The following is a 15,517-nucleotide window of genomic DNA, read 5'->3' on the forward strand; positions in this document are numbered from 1 at the left end:
TCTCAGGTTTTCCCTATATGCTGTGTATGCCAATTCTATTTTTTTTTTTGAAACATCTCTTCATGAGCAGTCTGATATTCACCACCTTTTTCTTCATTTTGACCTCTGATTTTTGCAGTTTTATCACCTCATCTGAATATCTGTTTTAAGCTTCTTCCATTTTTTTCCAGCCTTTTGTTATTGGAGTTTATGCACTCCATTAGTGTTTCATTTGTTTTAAATCAGGTCTGCATGTGGTTCTCTTATAATTTCCTCTAGGTTACTGGAAGTTGTCTGGAGCTTGCACTGCTTTTCCTGAACAGTTGCAGTATTCTTCCCAGTCACTGTTTTTTTCCTCACCTTTTGTAGCAGAGTTTCTTTCAGATCCTCTGTATTTCTTTTTCCTGTAATCCAGGCAGTGCAGTTACTAGCCATTTACTGAAATTTACCCAGAAATACAAGTCCACTGCCTTTCTCTGCCGAGTTTCTGTTTTCACACTGGAAGAGCTAAAATTAATTTGTTACTCGATGTGCAGCCATCTTGGAAGGTCTTGTGCCTTAGAATTACATGCAAAGGAATAAAAAGCAGGCAAAATTACTTAAGTAAAATACACTTTGTTGTGTGCTACAGGAAAGTAAACTGATTTTTTTTTTGTTAAAACAGGAAGAGAAATTCATTCTAAAATATAAAACAGTTTTCACTGGGGTGAATGTGGATGGCACATTACACAAATTTAATATGAAGGTAGCACAGTTTTAGTAACTTAACAGTATGCTTCCACTGACTCGTGCAAATATGTAGTTGCAACACAAGTTCAGGTTTCTGCTTTTTAACTCAAGAGGGTATTTATTGCCAAGTATGCCTAGAACCTGTCAGTGAATTCATTTAAATCTGCTCCGGCAGCCCACCTGTTTTTTTTTTTTGTTTGTTTTTTTTTTAACTTTCATTTCAGATTATAAACGTTCATTTTTTTCTTCTCATTCCATTGTCCCTACTGTACCAGTCCAAAGAACTTCTGGATTTCTACATAGTGCCCACTTTATTTTCTATGCATCACATACACATTTATGTATAGAGATTAATTTGTTCATATGTGTTGCACACTTTCATTTCTAGAGAGTCAAACTCATTCTAATTCACTTCAAATTTTCAAAAAAAAGTCTGCTTGGGAATGCATGCAACAAAACACCCCTAATGATGTTTTGTCCCCAGTGTAAATTTTCAAGTTCAGTAAACAACACCTTTGTTCCATAAAAAGTATTGATCAGTGGCCAAAAAGTACATTTTCATAAATATCAAGCAGTGGAATTATCTAAAACAGATATCTTTTTATGTAAAACACGAAAAATTAGAACTTAACCCAGCTGAAATAGCTAATATGTGGTCTCTTACACAACTTAACATTACAACTACCTTTGATATTTCTTTAACAATCCAAACAGAAAATGACTAAACTAGCATAACTTACACAGGTCACTCACCTCGACTGAGCTTTCAAGGTTTTACTTGACCAAACAGGGTCCTTAAAAACTTTCCCAAGTCACCTTCTTGAGTTACATGCATTGCCCATACCTACAAGAAAAAAGGCAGACTGTCAACCACTTAAACTGTGGTAGAAATCACAGTGAATGCAGCTTAAAGGCCAAGAAATGCAAATTTTCTATACATTTGCAATTTTTACTTAGATCAGTCAGACAAGACATGGACAAGCCCAACACAGTGCATAAGCTGTGTAGACCTTACTTAAATTTCTTCACCACTAATAAAAGCTGCCCAACTCCTACCATTAGCATTCTTATATTCTATTACTTTAGACCTGCTACCCCTTCAGCTAAACTGCTCTAACAAGTCACTACACCTTCTGTAAAATATTACTTTGCATCAACTATTTGCCTTCAAACTCTGCCTGTTTGTTACAGTACATCTTTTATAATGAAATATATCCGCCCTTCATGGACTCCTTTAAATTATGCAAAAACCTGCTAGCATATACAACTCATCCTTTTTTCTTTACAGATTAAAATGTCAAGCTTTTCTACTCTTATACTGTTTTGATGCACAGCATGCAACATTTTTTTTAGTAAACAAGTATCAGCCTCAGACAAATATTAGGACAAAAATAAAAAATGGTTTTGTCTGCTTTAAAATAGAACTTTTACTAAATAAAGTACATGGTGCCTCAGGATGTGTGTTTAGGCACACAATTTCTGTGGCAAATGTGTTAAGAAAATACTGGTATATATATATATATATATATATATATATATATATATATATATATATATATATATATATATATATATATATATTGTTAACAGATGACAGAGATCTTTCATTTTTGTATCCAGCATTTCCTAGAACAGCAGACAAAAACAGTTCATTTTAGTTCTATTAAACTTTAGCCAGACTGACACAAGGACGGAGGAAAGAAGTTAAAGATCTGGACACTGTCTGGTGTGCAACTTTATGCAACCAGGGGAAATTTGTGAATGAAATGTTAACATAAATCAAAAAGAACAGCCTTTAACATGCTTCTGAAGGGGTAGGAGTGAATTAAGTCACATTATGTAGCTGCTCAACAAAATATCAGCTCTACGTTATAACATTTTACAGAATCTGACAATTAAATACAGGATTAAAACCAATAATACTTTTACAATAACCCACTCATTCAAGAGATGATCCAAAAACATTGGCTTTTGTATAGTTATTTTACACTGATATACCAGCCCTATGCGGTAGCATTGTCGCCTCACAGTTAGATGTTGCCCGTTCGATTCTCAGATAGAGCGTCTTCTGTGTGGCAACATGCGTGAATGGGCGTTCCTTCATTGAAGGTTGTGCGTTAGGCCCGGCAAGCCAGCATGTAAAAATCTACTGCCAATCATTAGCGGACCGGACATCCACTGTGGCGACCCCTAACTGGGAAAAGCCAAAATACACAAGCATACCAGCCCTACCAGCCACAGGGTCTAAACACTGAAATTAATTGGCAGCTCTTTTGTATAAAAGTTTACTGGTACACTGCATCTTTAAATGAAGTTTAAGGAAATGGAATGATTAATTGAAGTTGTTGAAATCTTTTATAACTGGAAGCAGATGCTCCGTTTGTCCCCTTGAAAACTGTAGGGCAAAGGCATCAGGGACTTATTAATGAAAGTTAGATTTTAATTCAGAGAAAGTGTTGTTATTTTTATTTTCATTCATTATCCTTCTATGAGCTGCAGTCATTCTATGTCCCGTCTTAACTGGTGTCCTGGGCTACAAAAAGCTCTTGCCAACTATCTGCAGAGAGAGAATTCTCTTTTTGCTAGTGAAAACTCCTTTCACTGTGCATTCCGGCATTCTGGGAAAAGCCCATAGTCATATCCCATGGTACAATGCACAATGGGTGAAGAAAACACACTTACCATTTGATGGAAGAAAGTACTCCCTTCAACCATAAAGTACCCTCAGAGTTGATTATACTAATGGGGTGTAGCTCCCTCCATGACCAACATATTCTGAATGCCATTTTGAGCAATTTGTTTTTATCTGCGTTTTCACTAGCACTGCTACTGGTCACATTTATCCTCTTACTTTTACGTCATCTGATTTAACTAACACTTTGTTCGTTTCCTTAATTGTAATTGCTAGTGTTTCTCCTCCTGCCATTTACTGCTTTAATGGGTTTTACGTTTTGCTTCCCAGCTGTATTTTACAGAGTTCTTGCTTCCTGGATGCATTATTCTACAATGATTTTAAGTCGCCACATTTTTTTCACAAAAATCCTATACAGCATCTTTGCGCCACTTAAAAAGGCACTGAAAATTTGAAAAGGATCACTGCTGATGACATAACTGTGGCAACCCAGTGATCAGTACCCATTCATCTGAGGACTTCAAGGACTACAACCCTGTGCTCAAATGTCTGTCCAATTAGTTTACAACCCCCATCATTCTTGGACTTATTCCAAGTCTACATTGTTCAATGTGTTGTGCGATACAAGTGTCACATACACTGCTAAAGGACAAACAATCCGAGTTCACAACCTCTACCAAACATCCTGGCTGCCCAAAGCTACATCCATCTACTATAAAACTTCCTGCTGTGAACCTACTCTACTTGAAGGCATCTGCTTTACTGGCTTCCAAAAAAGTTAGTGTTACTGGCAGCACTTTTGTTTGGTAAGGGACACGCAGTCCACACACAGTGCTCTGTCTGGCTTCTGTTCAAGACTTTGCGTAGTCGCCTTTCTTCCCAGTTTACCTTGAGAACCAACATCTCAAGCTTTTGGTCCAAGATGCCATGGCAGAACCTGCTCTTCCCGAGGTACAACTGCCACTTAAATAAGGCTGCCAAGAAGTCTAGGCCCAAGTCTGCTGCTGTCCAGTCACCACTGGACGTCTCTCGAGGCAAATGAAAACCCAGAGAGGACAGCCCAGCGTTACCTTCAGTTTCCTGTGCAGCAACCTTCTTGGATGCCAGTATGTGACCAGTTTCTGGCATGTCCTTGGAAGCCTTGCAAATGCCTGCTGCATACGTTGAGGGGGAACCACGGCTGATCATTTGAGGGGGGCCTAAGTAGATTCACCAAATCCTTGTATGGGAAGAGGTACTGGGTACCCTGATTGAATCTAAGCAGGGATCCGAACTTCTGGATTTTGTCAGAGGGGGCATCCCTACAAAGAAAAGGCAAAAAACTAAGCATGTGTCTACTCCACAGGATCCACAAAAAGATTGGCAGGACTTTACTCAAGGCTTGTTCAATTCCTTGATGCCATTAGAAGCCTCCACAGGGGGTTTCAATTCCTACTCCTCCTTGGCCCTCTACCCCCTATGAGGGCTAGGGCAATTCTGAGGCTGAATCCTCGGCCTATTCCTGCCAATTACTTTCACTTTTACATTAGGAGTCTGAGGAGGAGAAATTTTTAGTCCCAATTCTCCTTTGGTGACATAGTCCTGCACATGGAGCATTTCAAATTGGATTACTCCTAAGTTTTGGACGTCCATAAGAGGTACTATAATTTGTTAAAATGGACTCTCTTAAACCTTCAGCAGTCCTTCTTGTGTTGGCTGCTCTATTAAATACTGCTTCCCTGACACCATATTCTCAGTCTCCAGCTCCTAAGAAACCGGATAGGTTCCATAAAGTGTCGGATGCCTGCAAGTTCTTTTATAAATGCCCTTCCTTCGATCCAGCAGTGATTTCTGTTTCTACCGATAAGCCTTTCAGTCAAGCAGCACTTCAGGAGCACTGACAGGGCCCGTCTGAAAATGAAAACTCTAAAGCCCTGGTTCTGCGGGTCTCCTCTGCCTCTAGGGTGATGTTTACTATTAAAATTTCCCCCTCCAACTCTGGAGGAATTGTCCTCATGCAAATCCTGGAAAGGTCCCAGAGATTTACGGAACCACATTTTCTTACCACTTCTCTGCTTCCTAGAGAAGGTCCGTTGAGGCAAAGAAAACTTGATCCCCATGGCAGACAGGGTCTTTCCTTCTTGTTTGCTGCAGGGAAGTTTTTCTTTTACTGATGGCCTAAACAAGGATGTGCTATCAAATAAGGCATTAACAAAAGGACGTCTTAAAGGGCTCCACAAAGTCACATAGCCATATCTAGGCATGTCTCCTTATGGCAATGCCTGAACCAGCTGCTCATGAGGTCCCTTTCAGCTGTGTAAGGGATTAACGTCATCAAAGGGTTTGAAATGGGTAAAAGAGGCCAGTTGAAAGGAAGTCCTTTTGCAATCCTCCGCAAACATGGACTCAAAAGTATTTGCTAGTTCTTTAGTAAAATCTCTCTGAAGCCTAGTAAAGTGTGTCAGGTAATTAATCAACCTCAGAGCCAAAGCAGATGAGTCGAACACTCGCTTTCCAAATCCGTCTATCGCTCTGGCCTCCATTAGGCAGATGGACAGATCATCTCTGTTTTGCTAGCTCTTTCTTAATGGCTGCTGCCACCACCACAGCATCAACTGGGACTCCTTTGCTCCAGTGTGGTCTGTCTGCAGGTGGTGTCAAAAACTTGTTAGGGCACTTATGTATGGGCTCGACAGTATACGGCTCCTTCCATGCCAGTGGGAAACGGGGATCAATAAGCTCTTCAGCCTGGGGGGGGGGGGGTTACCAAAGACGTTGACAAGCCAGAACCAAAAGTCTCCAAGAACACTGATTCATCAGGACAGGAGGTCTGGGACGACCAACCACCTTTTTGCTTCACAGGAGATGTTCTCTGGTGGCAATCTAGGGCATCCCTCTCCATCAAAATCGGTGCCTTCCATGAGAGAGTCAGAGTCTCCTCTTACATGCTCTCTTTGGGGGCACCCCTTCAATGGGATGTTCTGGCAGAAGAGAGGAGAAGTTCCTCTCCTGGAAATGGCTGCAGACTAACTGGAACAGGCTGTCCCTGTGGAATAGGTCTCACAGACTCAGAGCTCTGAACCGATGAGAGAAAAGGGGTAGGATCCAAAATATGAGAAGACTGTTCTCTCTGGAGAGAAAAAGCCCTTTTCACCACCTCAAAGGCAGAGGAACTAGGATAAGTCCTGATCTACTCCCTTGGAGCCAAAGCTTCTGAAGAAAGTAGACCTAGGCCACCCTCGGATCTGAGCCTCAAGGGGAGATGGATTTGACACCTACTCTTTGGCTTCGGGACCCACTTTCTGATCAGGACCAGTCAGGAAAAACAGTTGGAGTGGAGGAGGAAACTTTCTATGGATCGGACGCTGAGACTCTCAGGGATCACAGATCCTGAGGATATGAAACCACTGGATGCATCGGAGGAGGAGAATTAATGGTCTTAGATGTGACAAGCATACTCATGGATTTGATAGGAGATGGAGCCTGTAAGACCCCTATCTGTATAGGAGTTCTGAGATTGTCCAATATAATGAAAGAAATGCAGGATAAACACAGATATATAAAAAAGGGGGAAAAGGCTACTAACTATGGTAGAAGCAGAAAATACCCTAAGGTAAAGGGGTAACAAAAGAAAAGGAATACCAACAATAGTAATGGAAAAAGGTCTACTGTGAAAGCAGTACAGAATAAAGTCCCTAACGACCAGTGACAACCAGAGGGAGGAAGGAGGATATAAAACAACAGTTTTACTCTCAGAAAAACTACCAAAATCACTTGAGAGGGAAACCTATGTCTGCTCCCGAAGGCAACAAAGGAGATTGGTGGCAATAGGGATGGAGTAGGGCATTACGGGTAGAAGGAGAAGCTTGAGAGTTGGATGTCTGGTAAAGATTGGATCTGAAACCACAAATGAGGAAGACTGAATGAAAAGGACAATATCAGATCAAAAGGTTAAAATGGAAGAAGCTTTAAAACAGCCATTTGGATGAGTTGAAGGGGGTTGGCACAATGGTTAAGGTCTTTACCTTGTTTACAAAAGGTACATGTGATTCTCACAAAGACATTTTTTAGGCTTAAAACTGTCCACAAAAGCAGTTAGCGCAGTACTTGTCTATGAATCTTTCCATGATAAAACTGCAAAAATCAGAGGTCAAAATGAAGAAAAGACTGGCTGAATATGAGACTGCAACAAGAGGAGAGGTTTCAAAAAAATGACAGTCAGAGGACAAGAGCACACAGGGAAAACCTGAGATTCTCTGCTATTCCACAGAAACTGGAAGAAATGGAGTGTATCAATTTATGAAAGCACAAATAAGTAACTGGACTGGTATTCCACAGCAGCTGTTGTTAACTGAAATAGCACATTGTGTGTATGCTCCAAGTCTGGCCAAGAGAAAGCTGCCAAGATTTCTAATAATAAAGGTGCAATCTTACCAGCAAAAAGGGTCGATTCTGCCAAACCTGTGACAGGAGGACAAAGTACTAAAAGTTGGACAGAGTGTTTGTGGAAAAATGATAACTCAGCGTATACCACGCAGAAGAGTAATTTACTCCAGCAATCAAGGAATGACAAGAAACAGGTGTGAGATTCAAGCTGCTATATCCAGCTATCTTCAGAATATTCTCTCCTGGAGGGTCAAAGTCACTTTTTGATGCAGAACATGCTAAGGAGGAAATACAAAAATTTGTCCAACAAAAAGTGAGCTACCAACCAGAAAGTGATTCTACTACTTATCCTTCCGACAGTAAAAATGCAGGGTAATGAAATAAAAATGAGACACTGGTGCTTCCAAAACTGTAAAAATGAAAGGAACTTAAAGAATGGGTACTGGAAATTATTCAGGAGTTATTACAGAAAAATAGCTAGGGAGTGGAATAAAACGAAAGCGGAGTTTAAACTAGGGTAGAACTAAAAGATATGGTTAAGAAGTAATTATTTAGAGGGACTGACAAAGGTTAAAGTACTGCAGAATAGGGGAAATTTCACAAAACAATAAGGTGCAACTGCACAGTGCTAAACAGAAAATAATGAACTACCTCAATAATATACAGGAGTTTAGAAAGATTGTTGTTGAGCAACTGTTTTTTTGATAACTCCAGAGCACAAAAGCTTTCAACACAATGGCTCCAGCAACAGAAACGAGAAAGGCATGTTGCCAAGCTTAGGGGAAAATAACCAGAGATCTCGCAGTAGAATTAGAAATATTCTGGAAATTTTATAAAATCTTTATAAAATCAGAGAAATATGGAAATCAAGAAAAAGTACAAATAGAAATGTTTATGGAAAAATTAAATAGTCCAAGGTTAGAGGTAGATGATGCTCCATTACCCACAGTTAGGAAAGCAGAAGATGAGATAAAAATGGTTGTGTACAACCAATTTACAAGAAAGTCTCCAGGAATAGGAGGGCATTCCTGTGGAAGTTTGGAAGCTAGGAGGGAAGAAAGTGATAAAGATCTGGAGGGTTTTAAAAGTATTGTAAAGGAAGGAAAAGCACCAACATCCTTGGAAGAAAGTTGTGGTGGCTGTAATATCTAAATATGGTAAAGACCCATCAGACCCAACTTCATATAGCCCATTTCAATTGTAAACCATGACTGTAAAGTGTTTATGTCCAACTGCTAAATTAATGGCAATGGTGATGCCAAAATGGATAGATATGGATCAATGTGGTATTGTGAAGGGGAGGCAAACATTAATAGAAAAAAGAGGATCCACAGGGAAGCAGAATGTACAAAAATACCACTGTTATTGGTAGGTCTGGATACAGAGAAGGCATTTGACAGAGTAAGATGGGATTTTAAGAGTAGGGCAATGGAACCATTTGCATTCCCTGACAAAATAATAAGGTTAATTAAGAGGATATATGAGAGAACTGAGGCAAAAATTAAAATAGGGAGATTCCTCTCAGCCAAGTTCTGTTTGAACAGAGGAACCAAGCAGGGGTATAGTATCCTCTTTCCCCTTTGTTATTTTCATGATATGTAGTACCATCGTCAAAGAAAAGAAGGGACTCAGAAATTCAAGGACGTAACGGGTTTGGTAATCAAGAAAAGTTGCCTTTATTTACAGATGATATTTTGTATCTGTTTAAAGTATTCTCCAGATACAAAATTAATGAGCATAAAAACAAAAAAGGAAACAGCTGTACACTATGGGACATGAAAAATGAAGTACTTAGTGGTATCGGTTAAAAAAAAAAAAGATTCTGTTATGGCAGCTAAGGGTATGTGTGAAAAGACTAAAAATATAACATAAAACCTGAGAAACTGGAAGCTCTGTTTTATGAGTATGGATAGCAAGATACAAGCAGTGGAAATGGTTTAATCCCTTTAGTTTTATACACAGATCAAACATATATGTATTAACCAGAAGAGAAGCTGTGGATAGCCATTAATAGTGAGTTGAAAGATTTTACCTGGGATGGAAAGATGGCAACAGTCCAGAGGGATAAGCTGATCCTTCCAACAGAACAAGGTGGTTTAGGATTACATGATTTGAGGGGTATTTCAAAGCTACACAGTTAAGGCTCCTATATGTAGCACAAACAGAAAGCTACAATTGAAGGTGGGAAGAAATGATGATGAAGTCGGGAGGGCTCAACAAATAAGTAGAGACTGGGATTTTGGATGTGGCTTCTTAAGGAGAATATGAATATAATATTGTGTATTGTCACTCAAAGTAGCAGAAAGTATTCTAAGAACTAAGCCAACACATGATAGAGAAAAGAGAGTCTGCCAATAGAAGTGACTGCAATTAGGGGGTACAGAATAAGACAAGAGGTAGCTGGTATATACTTGAGCCAGTCTTGCACTCTCCTGCAACCAATAAGCAACCCAAACTCATACCCTCCCATTCACTCTCAAACCAGTTCCTACCAACACAATATACAAGCACCTCACTAAAATAAAACCCACCACTTTGGCAGTTGACAAATTCCCTGCAGATTGTCTCAAAATTGCTGCTAGTGCTATAGTTTATCCCATCTCGATACTTATTAACCGGTCTATCAACGAGCATACAATTCCAGCCCTTTGGAAAACTTCCTACATAATACCCTTACACAAAAGTGGTCCCTCAACCAAACTTACCAACTACCGCCCCATATCAATCTTATCCTCCCTATCAAAAAATCCTTGAAAAATGTATCCATTTTCAGCTGATGATACATTTACTTACAAATAGTCTCCTCACCAACAACCAACATGGCTTTCGCCCATTCCATAGCACCACTACAGCACTCATATCCTTCACCATCACTGTCAATCAATACAGGAACCAAGGAAACCTAGCGTCTGCCACCTTCCTTGAAAGGTCCAAAGTATCCCACAGCAAACTACTTAGTATCTTAGCAGAACTCAGACTAAACAACCCCTTGTTGCTCTGCTTTCAAGACTACCTATCCAACAGCCAACACAGCCAACAACCAATTAAGTGGCATAATTCCCTCTCCTCCCGTCTCCCAGTAACAGTAGGTGTACCACAGAGATCTATACTGGGAACCCATACTATTTAATATCTTTACAAACACCATTCACACCTCCACCCAGCAAGATACAATAGTCCAATATGCAGATGATACTACACTGATCTGCTCAGCACCCACACTCCAAATACTCCAGACTGAAGCCAAAGAGGCCTTTCTCCAATATCGAAAACTGGTTAAAAAACTCACAACTAATACTTAATCCCAAAAAGACTCAACTTATGATTTTCTACCCTACCAAAACTATTGACTCCTCTGCTCTTTTCTCTATCAATTCTTTTCTCAATCAATTCTGCCAATAACACACAAAACACACAACTCTCACCAGTATCACAAGCTAAACGTCTTGGTGTAATATTTGACCAAAACCTAAAGTTCGACTGACAAAGCACAAACCATATCCAAAGTCCATAAAACACTTGGATCCCTATACCATTGCAAAAACTATCTAACTAAAAACACCAACATTACTATATCCAGAACTCACCTTCTCTCTACATTGCTTTATGCATCCCCTGTATTAACAAACCTTAACAAGACAGACCTACACAAATTGTCCATGTGCTATAACAAAATAGCTAGATTTGCAACCTATGCTAATTTCCGCTCCCACCACTGTCACTCACTAAAACAATTAGATTTGCTAGAATTCCCCAACTTACTGAACTATAACCAACTCACCATGGCTTGTTATTTGCTGTACCACCCAAACAAGATTCCTGATCTCTCAGGCTTACTCAACTTTCACAATTCTGCTAGCTAACTAAGATCCACAAAGCAAGCCCTTTTTGAAGTAGCAAAAAGTGTAGATACAGTGCTGTTGAATCCCTCTACTCCTACACAGTTGCTAAAATCTGGAATTCTTTTCCACCAGATATCAGACTGCAAAACAGCAGTCCCATCTTTAAAAACCAGTTAAAAGCCCATCTCAATCTCATCTGGCAATGTACCTGTACTGACCATGGCTAGCCCTACCACCACCATTCAGATAAATCTTCCTCTGGCACTACTCAAAGGCTAAACGCACAAAAAAACCTACCATAACGAACTGTATTTTTAAATGTATGTATATAACTGTATATATTACTACTGCACTTTCTTACTCAAATAGATTACATTTTCTGTGTTACTATTGTACACTCTTATATTATACACTTCAATAACTTATCATACTATGCTATGATATACTATTGTTTGCTTTGTTAATCTGTACTCATTGTCATATATGTGGGGCTTTTCTCCCCGGGTCTCTGCTGAAAACAGGCACCTGATTGCCAAGTCAGCCCAACCCGGTAATCAAATATAAAATAAAAAAAATAAATAGAGAAAACTGGCAAGGGAACCAAGGTATTGGGAGCAAATAATGAGAGTGGAAAATGTAATAGAATGGGTAGAGGCCAAGAATCTATTTGGATTGCAGGCTAAAGATTGCCTATACGCCGATATCAATTCTTGACAGGGAAGGCAAAGAGGATAGAATAGGGGGATCCTAAGTGAAAGACCAGCACTTGTAGAGTTTTTAGTAGAATCTAGAACAAAAGCTGCTGTTAAATGGGATAATTAGTAGGGCATATAAAATATTGCTTGATAACTGTAAGACATAAAATATTGCTTGACAACTACAGAAATCAATAAAAGGAGGTTAGAAAGGACTGGGAAGAAAAAATGGATATGTAATTCAAAGAAACTATGGGAAGACATATGCATGGCTCACAAATCTGCAACAAAATCTAGAATATTCAGAATCTTTGCTTGGAAGTGTTTGCATAGCTATTTTAAATCCCAAGCAAACTCCATAAAATTTTCCCTCAGGTAGACTGCAAATGTTGGAGGTGCGATGAGAAAGAAAACGAGGTATGTAGGAACATATTCTTTGGAAAAAAATGAAGGTAATGCTACTCAACGCCAGAAGTCTAAACCTCAAAATGCACGCACTCGAGGCACTCCACAGTATGGAGAAAATCGATATATGCGCACTAACAGAAACCTGGTTTTAAGGCTCTAGAGAGCACCCCAGCACTACCAGGCTACAACTCATACCATACATTTCGGCCACAAAACCTGGACCGAAATACAAAAGGCAGGGGCGTATCCATATTCATTAAGGATACCCACACCTCCAGGTTAGTGGCACAGCACTATGCTTCAGAGATCATCCACGTACAACTAATGGGCAAAACTGCAAATCAAATTGTAGCTTGCTACAAATCACCCACCATGTCCTAGGACCCCCATTCCGCACTTCTGGAAACAATGGGACACAAAGGTCCCACCAAACACCCTGATATTGGGCGATTTCAATTGCCCAAACATTAACTGGGAGAACTACTCAAGTACTAACTCCCTTGCCCAACATTTCCTAGAATTTATAAACTCAAACAGCCTGGATCAACTGGTCAACACCCCCACCAGAGGTGATAACATATTGGACCTGGTTATCACCAACATGGGCGACCGGTGTTCCACACAGGAGGTTAGATCTGACCATAAACTAATCACTCTGGATATCCACATTCCGCCCTCCATGAAAAACATTTCAAAAGCAAACTTCACGTTACTGAAGAATGAGGTGGAAAGTTTCAAAGCCCCCATGCTAAAGGATAACGCTGTCCAAGCTGCAGAATCCTTTACAAATGCACTCTATGGGCACTTACAAGAATGCATGGATCATGCTATCCCAAGCAAAACCAAGACTCACTCCTCCAAGAAAAGGAAACCAGTCTGGTGGACCCCTGCCATAAACAAACTATACAATAGAAGGAGGAGGAAATTAGTACAGAAGAGAGTAAAATCCCAAGAAGGGAAGGCATCCCTGATCAGCAAGAAACTACGATCACTCATAAAATCATCCAAGGTTAGTTTCGAAAGAAAAATTGCCAAGCGCTCCAAAGATAACCACAAGGCATTCTTTAGCTATGTCAAGAATCTAAGTGGCAATTCTCAGATCTGTTCGGAGTTAGTGCAGAATGGCAAAAAATACTCTGAACAGACCGATATCGCCAACATCCTGACAGACAGGTTCAGTGCAAACTTCACCCCCCCAAAAAGGCCCATAGCCATACCAGTAGAATGTAGTGCCCCTGAAATCACAGACACTCAGGTTAAAACAGCCCTCTCCAAACCCAAAAACACAGCATCAATGGGACCGGACGGTGTCACAGACTGCGTCCTACACGCGCTCAAAGATGAACTACCCCCTCACCTAAACATACTGTTCAATCTCAGCCTCTCCACAGGCTACGTGCCCATAGAGTGACGCACAGCAACAGTTATTCCGCTCCACAAAGGTGGAGCCACAACAGACCCCCCAGGAACTATCGTCCTATAAGCCTGACTAGCTTGGTCTGCAAGGCTCTCTCATTAACAGAGACATTAGGAACCTCCAAATACTGGACCCTACCCAGTTCAGCCTTGTTAAGGGCAGATCATGCCTCCTAAACCTGGTGGACTTCTTTGAGACAGTTACCAAGGCTACAGACGAGGGAAAGGTGGTACACACAGCCTACCTAGACCTCGCAAAGGCCTTAGACACCATTCCCCATTCAGGTATTATAGACAAGCTCACCAGCCTGAACATAAACACCTACGTCACGAGATGGGCTGCCAACTGGCTCACGGACAGAACCCACATGGTAAGAGTTGCAGGAGCTAGGTCTGACTCTAAACCAGTTACAAGTGGCGTTCACCAAGGCTCAGTCCTAGGACACATTCTGTTCAGCATATACTTCTCAGGAGGTACAGGCAAGCAAAGGAGGACTATGACTGACCAACTAGGAGCTATAATTGACTCTCCGGCTGACACAGACATCCTCCAAAAGGGTCTCACTGAGACAGATAACTGGTGTCAAAACCATGGCCTCAAGCTAAATGCCAAAAAGTGCATACTCATCCCCTTTGGAAAAAACAAAGTACCCACAAACAACCACACAGGTGGTAGCCCCTTAAATACGGAAGACGTAATAAGGGATCTGGGGACCCAAGTACATAGTAACCTCTCCTTTGATAATCACATTGCCATAATGTTTAAAAAATCCTTCTATGTGGCCCACCTAATCACAAAAGGGTTTGCATCCAGATCAAAAGAGGTCATTGTGCCTCTCTACGCATCACTCATCAGACCCATCATAGAGTACAACGCCACATTCGGGATGTATCTTACAAGAAACCTGCAACAGTTGGAAAGACCACAGAAGTACCTCATCAAGAGGATCACTGGCCTCAAACAGATGCCCTATGCAGCTCGACTGAAGAAACTCCAGCTGTACTCGGTTGCATACTGCCTACACAGAGGTGATCTCTGCCCGACATACATGGCCATGTCGAACCCAGAATTGATAGACATGCTCCACCTAACGAAAACCATATCTCCTCGAGCCACACACTCCAAGGAGCTAAACCTCACCACAACAATAAATAGGACGTGCTGGAGGGAGATTCCTGTCCCAGAGAGACTTCCCATGCTCTAGAACAAGATTCCAATCTACATTAGGCAGAGCTCCTCACTAACCCTCTTAAAGAGAAACCCTGACGAGTGGATGGGAAACAAAGTTTACCCTGGTGATCACTTCAATGGCTCTGCTGGACAGAGGCACAGGGAACTAATCTAAGGGGGTGGCAAAAGCCAACACATTCCGGCTAGGCTTATAAATGCCTTTGGGCAGATAGGTTCATAGGGTAGGTACTAGGCTAAGTGTAGTGATTTGGCAAACTTA

At 40.7% G+C, this 15,517-nt stretch overlaps 1 protein-coding gene across 6 annotated transcripts in view; it reads right to left on the reverse strand.

Annotated features, from left to right (window-relative positions):
* The window catches only part of BCLAF1 (BCL2 associated transcription factor 1), a 1,196,126-nt gene that overhangs the window by 1,124,409 nt on the left and 56,200 nt on the right, over positions 1-15,517 (reverse strand). For all 6 annotated transcript variants that reach the window (XM_044076391.1, XM_044076404.1, XM_044076411.1 and 3 more), the window contains exon 2: positions 1,462-1,552. The gene's annotated coding sequence lies outside the window, so the exon portion shown is untranslated. The remainder of the gene's footprint in view (positions 1-1,461; positions 1,553-15,517) is intronic.

Source organism: Protopterus annectens, chromosome 1.part1, assembly GCF_019279795.1.
Source record: "Protopterus annectens isolate FY-2018-M chromosome 1.part1, PAN1.0, whole genome shotgun sequence".
In the NCBI taxonomy this organism is placed as follows: domain Eukaryota; kingdom Metazoa; phylum Chordata; order Ceratodontiformes; family Protopteridae; genus Protopterus; species Protopterus annectens.